A 13,410-nucleotide genomic window follows, 5' to 3' on the forward strand; every position below is an offset into this window, starting at 1 on the left:
AATGGAATGGAATCAACCCACATGGCATGGAATGGAATGAAATGGAACGGAATTGAATTAACTGGAAAGGAATGGAATGGAATGGAATGGAATGGTATCAACCCGAATGGAATGGAATGGAATGGAATGGAATGAAATGGAATGGAATGGAATGGAATAAACCCGAATGGAATGGAATGGAAGAGAATGGAATTGATTGGAATGGAATAAACCAGAATGGAATGGAATGGAATGAAATGGAACGGAGTGGAATTAACCGGAATGGAATGGAAGGGAATCGAATGGAAGGGAATGGAATGGAATGGAATATAATCAACCCGAATGGAATGGAATGGAATGGAATGGAATGGAATCAACCCGAATGGAATGGAATGGAATGGAATGGAATGGAAAGGAATGGAATGGAAAGGAATGGAATGGAATCAAAGCGAATGGAATGGAATCGTATGGAATTGAATCAACCCATATGGAATGGAATGGAATGGAATGGAATGGAATGGAATGGAATGGAATGGAATAAACCCGAATGCAATGGAATGGAATAGGATGGAATGGATTGGAATGGAATCAACCGGAATGGAATGGAATTGAATGAAATGGAATGGAATGGAATGGAATTAACCGGAATGGAATGGAATGGAATGGAATGGAATGGAATAGAATCAACCCGAATGGAATGAAATGGGATGGAATGGAATGGAATCAAGGCGAATGCAGTGGAATGGAATGGAATGGAATGGAATCAACCCTAATGGAATGGAATGGAATGGAATGGAATGGCACGGAATGCAATCAACACGAATGGTATGGAATGGAATGGAAGTGAATGGAATGTAATCAATCAGAATGGAATGGAATGGAATGGAATTGAATGGAATGGAATGGAATGAACGCAAATTGAATGGAATGGAATGGAATGGAATGAAATGGAATAAACCCGAATGCAAGGGAATGGAATAGAATGGAATGGATTGGAATGGAATCTACCCGAAACGAATGGAATGGAAGGGAATGGAAAGGAATGGAATGGAATGGAATGAAATGAAATGGAATGGAATGGAATGGAATCAACACAAATGGACTGGAATGTAATGGAATGGAATAGAATCAACCCGAATGGAATGGAATAGAATGGAATGGCATGGAATCAACCCGAATGAAATGGAATGGAATGGATTGGAATGGAATGGAATGGAAAGGAATGGGTTGGAATCAACCCGAGTGAAATGGAATGGAATGGAATGGAATGGAATGGAATGGACTGGAATGGAACGGAATGGAATGGAATCAACCCTAATCGAATGGAATGGAATGGAATGGAAAGGATTGGAATGGAATGGAATCAACCCAAATGGAATGGAATGGAATGAAATGGAATGGAATGGAATGGAATGGAATGGAATGGAATGGAATCAACCCGAATGGAATGGAATGGAATGGATTGGAATGGAATCAACCTGAGTGGAATGGAATGGAATGGAATGGAATGGAGTGGAATTGAATCAACCCGAATTGAATGGAATGGATTGGAATCAACCCAAATGGCATGGAATGGAATGAAATGGAACGGAATTGAATTAACTGGAAAGGAATGGAATGGAATGGAATGGAATGGAATGGTAACAACCCGAATGGAATGGAATGGAATGGAATGGAATGAAATGGAATGGAATGGAATGGAATAAACCCGAATGGAATGGAATGGAAGAGAATGGAATTGATTGGAATGGAATAAACCAGAATGGAATGGAATGGAATGAAATGCACCGGAGTGGAATTAACCGGAATGGAATGGAAGGGAATCGAATGGAAGGGAATGGAATGGAATGGAATATAATCAACCCGAATGGAATGGAATGGAATGGAATGGAATGGAATCAACCCGAATGTAATGGAATGGAATGGAAAGGAATGATATGGAAAGGAATGGAATGGAATCAAACCGAATGGAATGGAATCGTATGGAATTGAATCAACCCATATGGAATGGAATGGAATGGAATGGAATGGAATGGAATGGAATGGAATGGAATGGAATGGAATGGAATAAACCCGAATGGAATGGAATGGAATAGGATGGAATGGATTGGAATGGAATCAACCGGAATGGAATGGAATGGAATTAACCGGAATGGAATGGAATGGAATGGAATGGAATGGAATAGAATCAACCCGAATGGAATGAAATGGAATGGAATGGAATGGGATGGAATGGAATCAAGGCGAATGCAGTGGAATGGAATGGAATGGAATGGAATCAACCCTAATGGAATGGAATGGAATGGAATGGAATGGAATGGAATGGCACGGAATGCAATCAACACGAATGGTATGGAATCGAATGGAAGTGAATGGAATGTAATCAATCAGAATGGAATGGAATGGAATGGAATTGAATGGAATGGAATGGAATCAACGCAAATTGAATGGAATGGAATGGAATGGAATGAAATGGAATAAACCCGAATGCAAGGGAATGGAATAGAATGGAATGGATTGGAATGGAATCTACCCGAAAGGAATGGAATGGAAGGGAATGGAAAGGAATGGAATGGAATGGAATGGAATGAAATGGAATGGAATGGAATGGAATCAACACAAATGGACTGGAATGTAATGGAATGGAATAGAATCAACCCGAATGGAATGGAATAGAATGGAATGGCATGGAATCAACCCGAATGAAATGGAATGGAATGGATTGGAATGGAATGGAATGGAAAGGAATGGGTTGGAATCAACCCGAGTGAAATGGAATGGAATGGAATGGAATGGAATGGAATGGACTGGAATGGAACGGAATGGAATGGAATCAACCCTAATCGAATGGAATGGAATGGAATGGAAAGGATTGGAATGGAATGGAATCAACCCAAATGGAATGGAATGGAATGAAATGGAATGGAATGGAATGGAATGGAATGGAATCAACCTGAGTGGAATGGAATGGAATGGAATGGAATGGAGTGGAATTGAATCAACCCGAATGGAATGGAATGGATTGGAATCAACCCAAATGGCATGGAATGGAATGAAATGGAACGGAATTGAATTAACTGGAGAGGAATGGAATGGAATGGAATGGAATGGAATGGAATGGAACGGAATCAACCCTAATGGAATGGAATGGAATCGCATGGAATGGAATGGAATGGCACGGAATGCAATCAACACGAATGGTATGGAATGGAATGGAATTGAATGGAATGGAATGGAATCAACGCAAATTGAATGGAATGGAATGGAATGGAATGGAATGGAATAAACCCGAATGCAAGGGAATGGAATAGAATGGAATGGATTGGAATGGAATCTACCTGAAAGGAATGGAATGGAACGGAATGGAAAGGAATGGAATGGAATGGAATGGAATGGAATGGAATGGAATGAATCCGAATGGAATGGAATGCAATGGAATGGAATGGAATGGAATCAACACAAATGGACTGGAATGTAATGGAATGGAATAGAATCAACCCGAATGGAATGGAATAGAATGGAATGGCATGGAATCAACCCGAATGAAATGGAATGGAATGGATTGGAATGGAATGGAATGGAAAGGAATGGGTTGGAATCAACCCGAGTGAAATGGAATGGAATGGAATGGAATGGATTGGAATGGAATGGAATGGAATGGAATCAACCCTAATCGAATGGAATGGAATGGAATGGAATGGATTGGAATGGAATGGAATCAACCCAAATGGAATGGAATGGAATGAAATGGAATGGAATGGAATGGAATGGAATGGAATCAACCCGAATGGAATGGAATGGAATGGATTGGAATGGAATCAACCTGAGTGGAATGGAATGGAATGGAATGGAATGGAGTGGAATTGAATCAACCCGAATGGAATGGAATGGATTGGAATCAACCCAAATGGCATGGAATGGAATGAAATGGAACGGAATTGAATTAACTGGAAAGGAATGGAATGGAATGGAATGGAATGGAATGGAATGGAATGGAATCAACCCTAATGGAATGGAATGGAATCGAATCGAATGGAATGGAATGGCACGGAATGCAATCAACACGAATGGTATGGAATGGAATGGAATTGAATGGAATGGAATGGAATCAACGCAAATTGAATGGAATGGAATGGAATGGAATAAACCCGAATGCAAGGGAATGGAATAGAATGGAATGGATTGGAATGGAATCTACCTGAAAGGAATGGAATGGAACGGAATGGAAAGGAATGGAATGGAATGGAATGGAATGGAATGGAATGGAATGAATCCGAATGGAATGGAATGCAATGGAATGGAATGGAATGGAATCAACACAAATGGACTGGAATGTAATGGAATGGAATAGAATCAACCCGAATGGAATGGAATGGAATGGATTGGAATGGAATGGAATGGAAAGGAATGGGTTGGAATCAACCTGAGGGGAATGGAATGGAATGGAATGGAATGGAATGGAATGGAATGGAATGGATTGGAGTGGAGTGGAATGGAATGGAATGGAATGGAATGGAATGGAATGGAATGGAATGGATTGGAATGGAATGGAATGGAATGGAATCAACCGAAAAAGAATGGAATGGAATGGAATGGAATGGAATCAAATGGAATGGAATGGAAAGGAATGGAATGAACTGCAATGGAATCAACCCGAATGGAATGGAATGGAATGAAATGGAACCGAATAGTATCAACCGGAATGGAGTTAAATGGAATGGAATGCAATGGAATGGAATAGAATCAAACAGAACAGAATGGAATGGAGTGGAATTGAATGGAATCAACCTGAATGCAATGGAATGTAATGGAATGGAATGGAACGGAATGGATTGGAATGGAACGGAATCATCCCAAATGGAATGGAATTGAATGCATTGGAATGGAATGGAATGGTATGGAATAGAATCAACCAGAATGGAATGGAATGGAATGGAATCAACCAGAATGCAATGGAATGGAATGGAATGGAATGGAACATTATGGAATGGAATGGAATGGAATCAACCCGAATGGAATGGAATGGAATGGAATGGAATGGAATGGAAAGGAATGGAATGGAATGGAATGAAATGGAATGGAATGGAATAAACCCGAATGGAATGGAATGGAATACAATGGAATAGGTTGGAATGGAATAAACCAGAGTGGAATGGAATGGAATGAAATGGAACGGAGTGGAATTAACAGGAATGGAATGGAAGGGAATGGAATGGAATGGAATGGAATGGAATGGAATGGAATGGAATATAATCTACCCGAATGGAATGGAATGGAATGGAATGGAATGGAATGGAATCAACCCGAATGGAATGGAATGGAATGGAATGGAATGGAAAGGAATGGAATGGAAAGGAATAGAATGGAATCAAACCGAATGGAATGGAATCGTATGGAATTGAATCAACCAATATGGAATGGAAAGGAATGGAATGGCGTGGAATGGAATGGAATAAACCCGAATGGAATGGAATGGAATAGGATGGAATGGATTGGAATGGAATCATCCGGAATGGAGTGGAATGGAATGAAATGGAATGGAACGGAATGGAATTAACCGGAATGGAATGGAATGGAATGGAATGGAATGGAATGGAATGGAATGGAATAGAATCAACCCGAATGGAATGAAATGGAATGGAATGGAATGGAATGGAATGGAATGGAATGGAATCAAGGCGAATGCAGTGGAATGGAATGGAATGGAATGGAATCAACCCTAATGGAATGGAATGGAATGGAATGGAATGGCACGGAATGCAATCAACACGAATGGTATGGAATGGAATGGAAGTGAATGGAATGTAATCAATCAGAATGGAATGGAATGGAATGGAATTGAATGGAATGGAATGGAATGGAATCAACGCAAATTGAATGGAATGGAATGGAATGGAATGGACTGGAATGGAACGGAATGGAATGGAATCAACCCTAATCGAATGGAATGGAATGGAATGGAAAGGATTGGAATGGAATGGAATCAACCCAAATGGAATGGAATGGAATGAAATGGAATGGAATGGAATGGAATGGAATGGAATGGAATGGAATGGAATCAACCCGAATGGAATGGAATGGAATGGATTGGAATGGAATCAACCTGAGTGGAATGGAATGGAATGGAATGGAATGGAGTGGAATTGAATCAACCCGAATGGAATGGAATGGATTGGAATCAACCCAAATGGCATGGAATGGAATGAAATGGAACGGAATTGAATTAACTGGAAAGGAATGGAATGGAATGGAATGGAATGGAATGGTAACAACCCGAATGGAATGGAATGGAATGGAATGGAATGAAATGGAATGGAATGGAATGGAATAAACCCGAATGGAATGGAATGGAAGAGAATGGAATTGATTGGAATGGAATAAACCAGAATGGAATGGAATGGAATGAAATGGAACGGAGTGGAATTAACCGGAATGGAATGGAAGGGAATCGAATGGAAGGGAATGGAATGGAATGGAATATAATCAACCCGAATGGAATGGAATGGAATGGAATGGAATGGAATCAACCCGAATGGAATGGAATGGAATGGAAAGGAATGATATGGAAAGGAATGGAATGGAATCAAACCGAATGGAATGGAATCGTATGGAATTGAATCAACCCATATGGAATGGAATGGAATGGAATGGAATGGAATGGAATGGAATGGAATGGAATGGAATGGAATAAACCCGAATGGAATGAAATGGAATAGGATGGAATGGATTGGAATGGAATCAACCGGAATGGAATGGAATGGAATGAAATGGAATGGAATGGAATGGAATTAACCGGAATGGAATGGAATGGAATGGAATGGAATGGAATAGAATCAACCCGAATGGAATGAAATGGAATGGAATGGAATGGAATGGAATGGAATCAAGGCGAATGCAGTGGAATGGAATGGAATGGAATGGAATCAACCCTAATGGAATGGAATGGAATGGAATGGAATGGAATGGCACGGAATGCAATCAACACGAATGGTATGGAATGGAATGGAAGTGAATGGAATGTAATCAATCAGAATGGAATGGAATGGAATGGAATTGAATGGAATGGAATGGAATCAACGCAAATTGAATGGAATGGAATGGAATGGAATGAAATGGAATAAACCCGAATGCAAGGGAATGGAATAGAATGGAATGGATTGGAATGGAATCTAGCCGAAAGGAATGGAATGGAAGGGAATGGAAAGGAATGGAATGGAATGGAATGGAATGAAATGGAATGGAATGGAATGGAATCAAAACAAATGGACTGGAATGTAATGGAATGGAATAGAATCAACCCGAATGGAATGGTATAGAATGGAATGGCATGGAATCAACCCGAATGAAATGGAATGGAATGGATTGGAATGGAATGGAATGGAAAGGAATGGGTTGGAATCAACCCGAGTGAAATGGAATGGAATGGAATGGAATGGAATGGACTGGAATGGAACGGAATGGAATGGAATCAACCCTAATCGAATGGAATGGAATGGAATGGAAAGGATTGGAATGGAATGGAATCAACCCAAATGGAATGGAATGGAATGAAATGGAATGGAATGGAATGGAATCAACCCGAATGGAATGGAATGGAATGGATTGGAATGGAATCAACCTGAGTGGAATGGAATGGAATGGAATGGAATGGAGTGGAATTGAATCAACCCGAATGGAATGGAATGGATTGGAATCAACCCAAATGGCATGGAATGGAATGAAATGGAACGGAATTGAATTAACTGGAAAGGAATGGAATGGAATGGAATGGAATGGAATGGAATGGAACGGAATCAACCCCAATGGAATGGAATGGAATCGAATGGAATGGAATGGAATGGCACGGAATGCAATCAACACGAATGGTATGGAATGGAATGGAATTGAATGGAATGGAATGGAATCAACGCAAATTGAATGGAATGGAATGGAATGGAATGGAATGGAATGGAATAAACCCGAATGCAAGGGAATGGAATAGAATGGAATGGATTGGAATGGAATCTACCTGAAAGGAATGGAATGGAACGGAATGGAAAGGAATGGAATGGAATGGAATGGAATGGAATGGAATGGAATGGAATGAATCCGAATGGAATGGAATGCAATGGAATGGAATGGAATCAACACAAATGGACTGGAATGTAATGGAATTGAATAGAATCAACCCGAATGGAATGGAATAGAATGGAATGGCATGGAATCAACCCGAATGAAATGGAATGGAATGGATTGGAATGGAATGGAATGGAAAGGAATGGGTTGGAATCAACCCGAGTGAAATGGAATGGAATGGAATGGAATGGATTGGAATGGAATGGAATGGAATGGAATCAACCATAATCGAATGGAATGGAATGGAATGGAATGGATTGGAATGGAATGGAATCAACCCAAATGGAATGGAATGGAATGAAATGGAATGGAATGGAATGGAATGGAATGGAATCAACCCGAATGGAATGGAATGGAATGGATTGGAATGGAATCAACCTGAGTGGAATGGAATGGAATGGAATGGAATGGAATGGAGTGGAATTGAATCAACCCGAATGGAATGGAATGGATTGGAATCAACCCAAATGGCATGGAATGGAATGAAATGGAACGGAATTGAATTAACTGGAAAGGAATGGAATGGAATGGAATGGAATGGAATGGAATGGAATGGAATCAACCCTAATGGAATGGAATGGAATCGAATGGAATGGAATGGAATGGCACGGAATGCAATCAACACGAATGGTATGGAATGGAATGGAATTGAATGGAATGGAATGGAATCAACGCAAATTGAATGGAATGGAATGGAATGGAATAAACCCGAATGCAAGGGAATGGAATAGAATGGAATGGATTGGAATGGAATCTACCTGAAAGGAATGGAATGGAACGGAATGGAAAGGAATGGAATGGAATGGAATGGAATGGAATGGAATGAATCCGAATGGAATGGAATGCAATGGAATGGAATGGAATGGAATCAACACAAATGAACTGGTATGTAATGGAATGGAACAGAATCAACCCGAATGGAATGGAATGGAATGGATTGGAATGGAATGGAATGGAAAGGAATGGGTTGGAATCAACCTGAGGGGAATGGAATGGAATGGAATGGAATGGAATGGAATGGAATGGAATGGAATGGAATGGATTGGAGTGGAGTGGAATGGAATGGAATGGAATGGAATGGAATGGAATGGATTGGAATGGAATGGAATGGAATGGAATCAACCGAAAAAGAATGGAATGGAATGGAATGGAATGGAATCAAATGGAATGGAATGGAAAGGAATGGAATGAACTGCAATGGAATCAACCCGAATGGAATGGAATGGAATGAAATGGAACCGAATAGTATCAACCGGAATGGAGTTAAATGGAATGGAATGCAATGGAATGGAATAGAATCAAACAGAACAGAATGGAATGGAGTGGAATTGAATGGAATCAACATGAATGCAATGGAATGTAATGGAATGGAATGGAACGGAATGGATTGGAATGGAACGGAATCATCCCAAATGGAATGGAATTGAATGCATTGGAATGGAATGGAATGGTATGGAATAGAATCAACCAGAATGGAATGGAATGGAATGGAATCAACCAGAATGCAATGGAATGGAATGGAATGGAATGGAACATTATGGAATGGAATGGAATGGAATCAACCCGAATGGAATGGAATGGAATGGAATGGAATGGAATGAAATGGAAAGGAATGGAATGGAATGGAATGAAATGGAATGGAATGGAATAAACCCGAATGGAATGGAATGGAATACAATGGAATAGGTTGGAATGGAATAAACCAGAGTGGAATGGAATGGAATGAAATGGAACGGAGTGGAATTAACAGGAATGGAATGGAAGGGAATGGAATGGAATGGAATGGAATGGAATGGAATGGAATATAATCTACCCGAATGGAATGGAATGGAATGGAATGGAATGGAATGGAATCAACCCGAATGGAATGGAATGGAATGGAATGGAATGGAAAGGAATGGAATGGAAAGGAATAGAATGGAATCAAACCGAATGGAATGGAATCGTATGGAATTGAATCAACCAATATGGAATGGAAAGGAATGGAATGGCGTGGAATGGAATGGAATAAACCCGAATGGAATGGAATGGAATAGGATGGAATGGATTGGAATGGAATCAACCGGAATGGAATGGAATGGAATGAAATGGAATGGAACGGAATGGAATTAACCGGAATGGAATGGAATGGAATGGAATGGAATAGAATCAACCCGAATTGAATGAAATGGAATGGAATGGAATGGAATGGAATGGAATCAACGTGAATGCAATTGAATGGAATTGAATGGAAGGGAATGGAATGCAATGGAATGGAATGGAATCAAGGCGAATGCAATGGAATGGAATGGAATGGAATGGAGTCAACCCAAATGGATTGGAATGGAATGGAGTGGAATGGAATGGAATGGAATGGAATGGAATAAACCGGAATGGAATGGAATGGAACGGAATGGAAAGGAATGCAATGGAATGGAATGGAATGGAATCAACAAGAAAGGAAAAGAATGGAATGGAATGGAATGGAATGGAATGGAATAGGATGGAATGGATTGGAATGGAATCAACCGGAATAGAATGGAATGGAATGAAATGGAATGGAATGGAATGGAATTAACCGGAATGGAATGGAATGGAATGGAATGGAATGGAATGGAATGGAATAGAATCAACCCGAATGGAATGAAATGGAATGGAATGGAATGGAATGGAATGGAATGGAATGGAATGGAATCAAGGTGAATGCAATGGAATGGAATTGAATGGAAGCGAATGGAATAGAATGGAATGGAATGGAATTGAATGGAATCAAGGCGAATGCAATGGAATGGAATGGAATCAACCCAAATGGAATGGAATGGAATGGAATGGAATGGAATGGAATGGAATTGAATGGAATGGAATGGAATGGAATAAACCCGAATGGAATGGAATGGAACGGAATGGAAAGGAATGCAATGGAATGGAATGGCATGGAATCAACCCGAAAGGAAAAGAATGGAATGGAATGGAATGGAATGGAATGGAATCAACACAAATGGAATGGAATGGAATGGAACGGAATGGAAAGGAATGCAATGGAATGGAATGGAATGGAATCAACCCGAAAGGAAAAGAATGGAATGGAATGGAATGGAATGGAATATAATCAACCCGAATGGAATGGAATGGAATGGAATGGAATCAACCCAAATGGAATGGAATGGAATGGAAAGGAATGGAATGGAAAGGAATGGAATGGAATCAAACCGAATGGAATGGAATCGTATGGAATTGAATCAACCCATATGGAATGGAATGGAATGGAATGGAATGGAATGGAATGGAATGGAATAAACCCGAATGGAATGGAATGGAATAGGATGGAATAAACCCGAATGGAATGGAATGGAATAGGATTGAATGGATTGGAATGGAATCAAACGGAATGGAATGGAACGGAATGAAATGGAATGGAATGGAATGGAATTAACCGGAATGGAATGGAATGGAATGGATTGGAATGGAATGGAATGGAATGGAATCAAGGCGAATGCAATGGCATGGAATGGAATGGAATGGAATGGAATCAACCCTAATGGAATGGAATGGAATGGAATGGAATGGCATGGAATGCAATCAGCACGAATGGTATGGAATGGAATGGAATTGAATGGAATGGAATCAATCGGATTGGAATGGAATGGAATGGAATGCAATGGAATGGAATGGAATCAACCCGAATGGAACGGAATGGAATGGAATTGAATGGAATGGAATGGAATCAACGCAACTTGAATGGAATGGAATGAAACGGAATGGAATAACCCCGAATGCAAAGGAATGGAATAGAATGGAATGGATTGGAATGGAATCAACCCGAAAGGAATGGAATGAAACGGAATGGAAAGGAATGGAATGGAATGGAAAGGAATGGAATAGAATCAACCCGAATGGAAAAGAATGGAATGGAATAGAATGGAATGGAATGGAATGGAATCAACCCAAATGGAATGGAATTGAATGGAATGGAATGGAATGGAGTGGAATCAACCCGAATGGAATATAATGGAATGGAATGGAATGGAATGCAGTGGAATGGAATGGAATCAACCTGAATGGAATGCAAAGGAATGGAATGGAATGGAGTGGAATCAATCCGAATGGAATGGAATGGAATGGAATGGAATGGAATGGAATGGAATGGAATCAACCCGAATGTAAAAGAATGGAATGCAAACGAATGCAAAGGAATGGAATGGAATGGAATGGAATGGAATGGAATCAACCCCAATGGAATATAATGGAATGGAATGGAATGGAATGGAATGGAATCAACCTGAATGGAGTGCAATGGAATGGAATGGAATGGAATTCAACGGAATGGAATGGAATGGAATGGAATGGAATGGAATGGAAAGGAATGGAATGGAAAGGAATGGAATGGAATCAAACCGAATGGAATGGAATCGTATGGAATTGAATCAACCCATATGGAATGGAATGGAATGGAATGGAATGGAATGGAATGGAATGGAATGGAATGGAATGGAATGGAATGGAATGGAATAAACCCGAATGGAATGGAATGGAATAGGATGGAATGGATTGGAATGGAATCAACCGGGATGGAATGGAATGGAATGAAATGGAATGGAATGGAATGGAATTAACCGGAATGGAATGGAATGGAATGGAATAGAATCAACCCGAATGGAATGAAATGGAATGGAATGGAATGGAATCAAGGCGAATGCAGTGGAATGGAATGGAATGGAATGGAATCAACCCTAATGGAATGGAATGGAATGGAATGGAATGGAATGGCACGGAATGCAATCAACACGAATGGTATGGAATGGAATGGAAGTGAATGGAATGTAATCAATCAGAATGGAATGGAATGGAATGGAATTGAATGGAATGGAATGGAATCAACGCAAATTGAATGGAATGGAATGGAATGGAATGAAATGGAATAAACCCGAATGCAAGGGAATGGAATAGAATGGAATGGATTGGAATGGAATCTACCCGAAAGGAATGGAATGGAAGGGAATGGAAAGGAATGGAATGGAATGGAATGGAATGGAATGAAATGGAATGGAATGGAATGGAATCAACACAAATGGACTGGAATGTAACGGAATGGAATAGAATCAACCCGAATGGAATGGAATAGAATGGAATGGCATGGAATCAACCCGAATGAAATGGAATGGAATGTATTGGAATGGAATGGAATGGAAAGGAATGGGTTGGAATCAACCCGAGTGAAATGGAATGGAATGGAATGGAATGGAATGGAATGGACTGGAATGGAACGTAATGGAATGGAATCAACCCTAATCGAATGGAATGGAATGGAATGGAAAGGATTGGAATGGAATGGAATCA

The sequence above is a fragment of the Pan paniscus genome, chromosome 6, assembly GCF_029289425.2.
Source record: "Pan paniscus chromosome 6, NHGRI_mPanPan1-v2.0_pri, whole genome shotgun sequence".
NCBI lineage: Eukaryota > Metazoa > Chordata > Mammalia > Primates > Hominidae > Pan > Pan paniscus.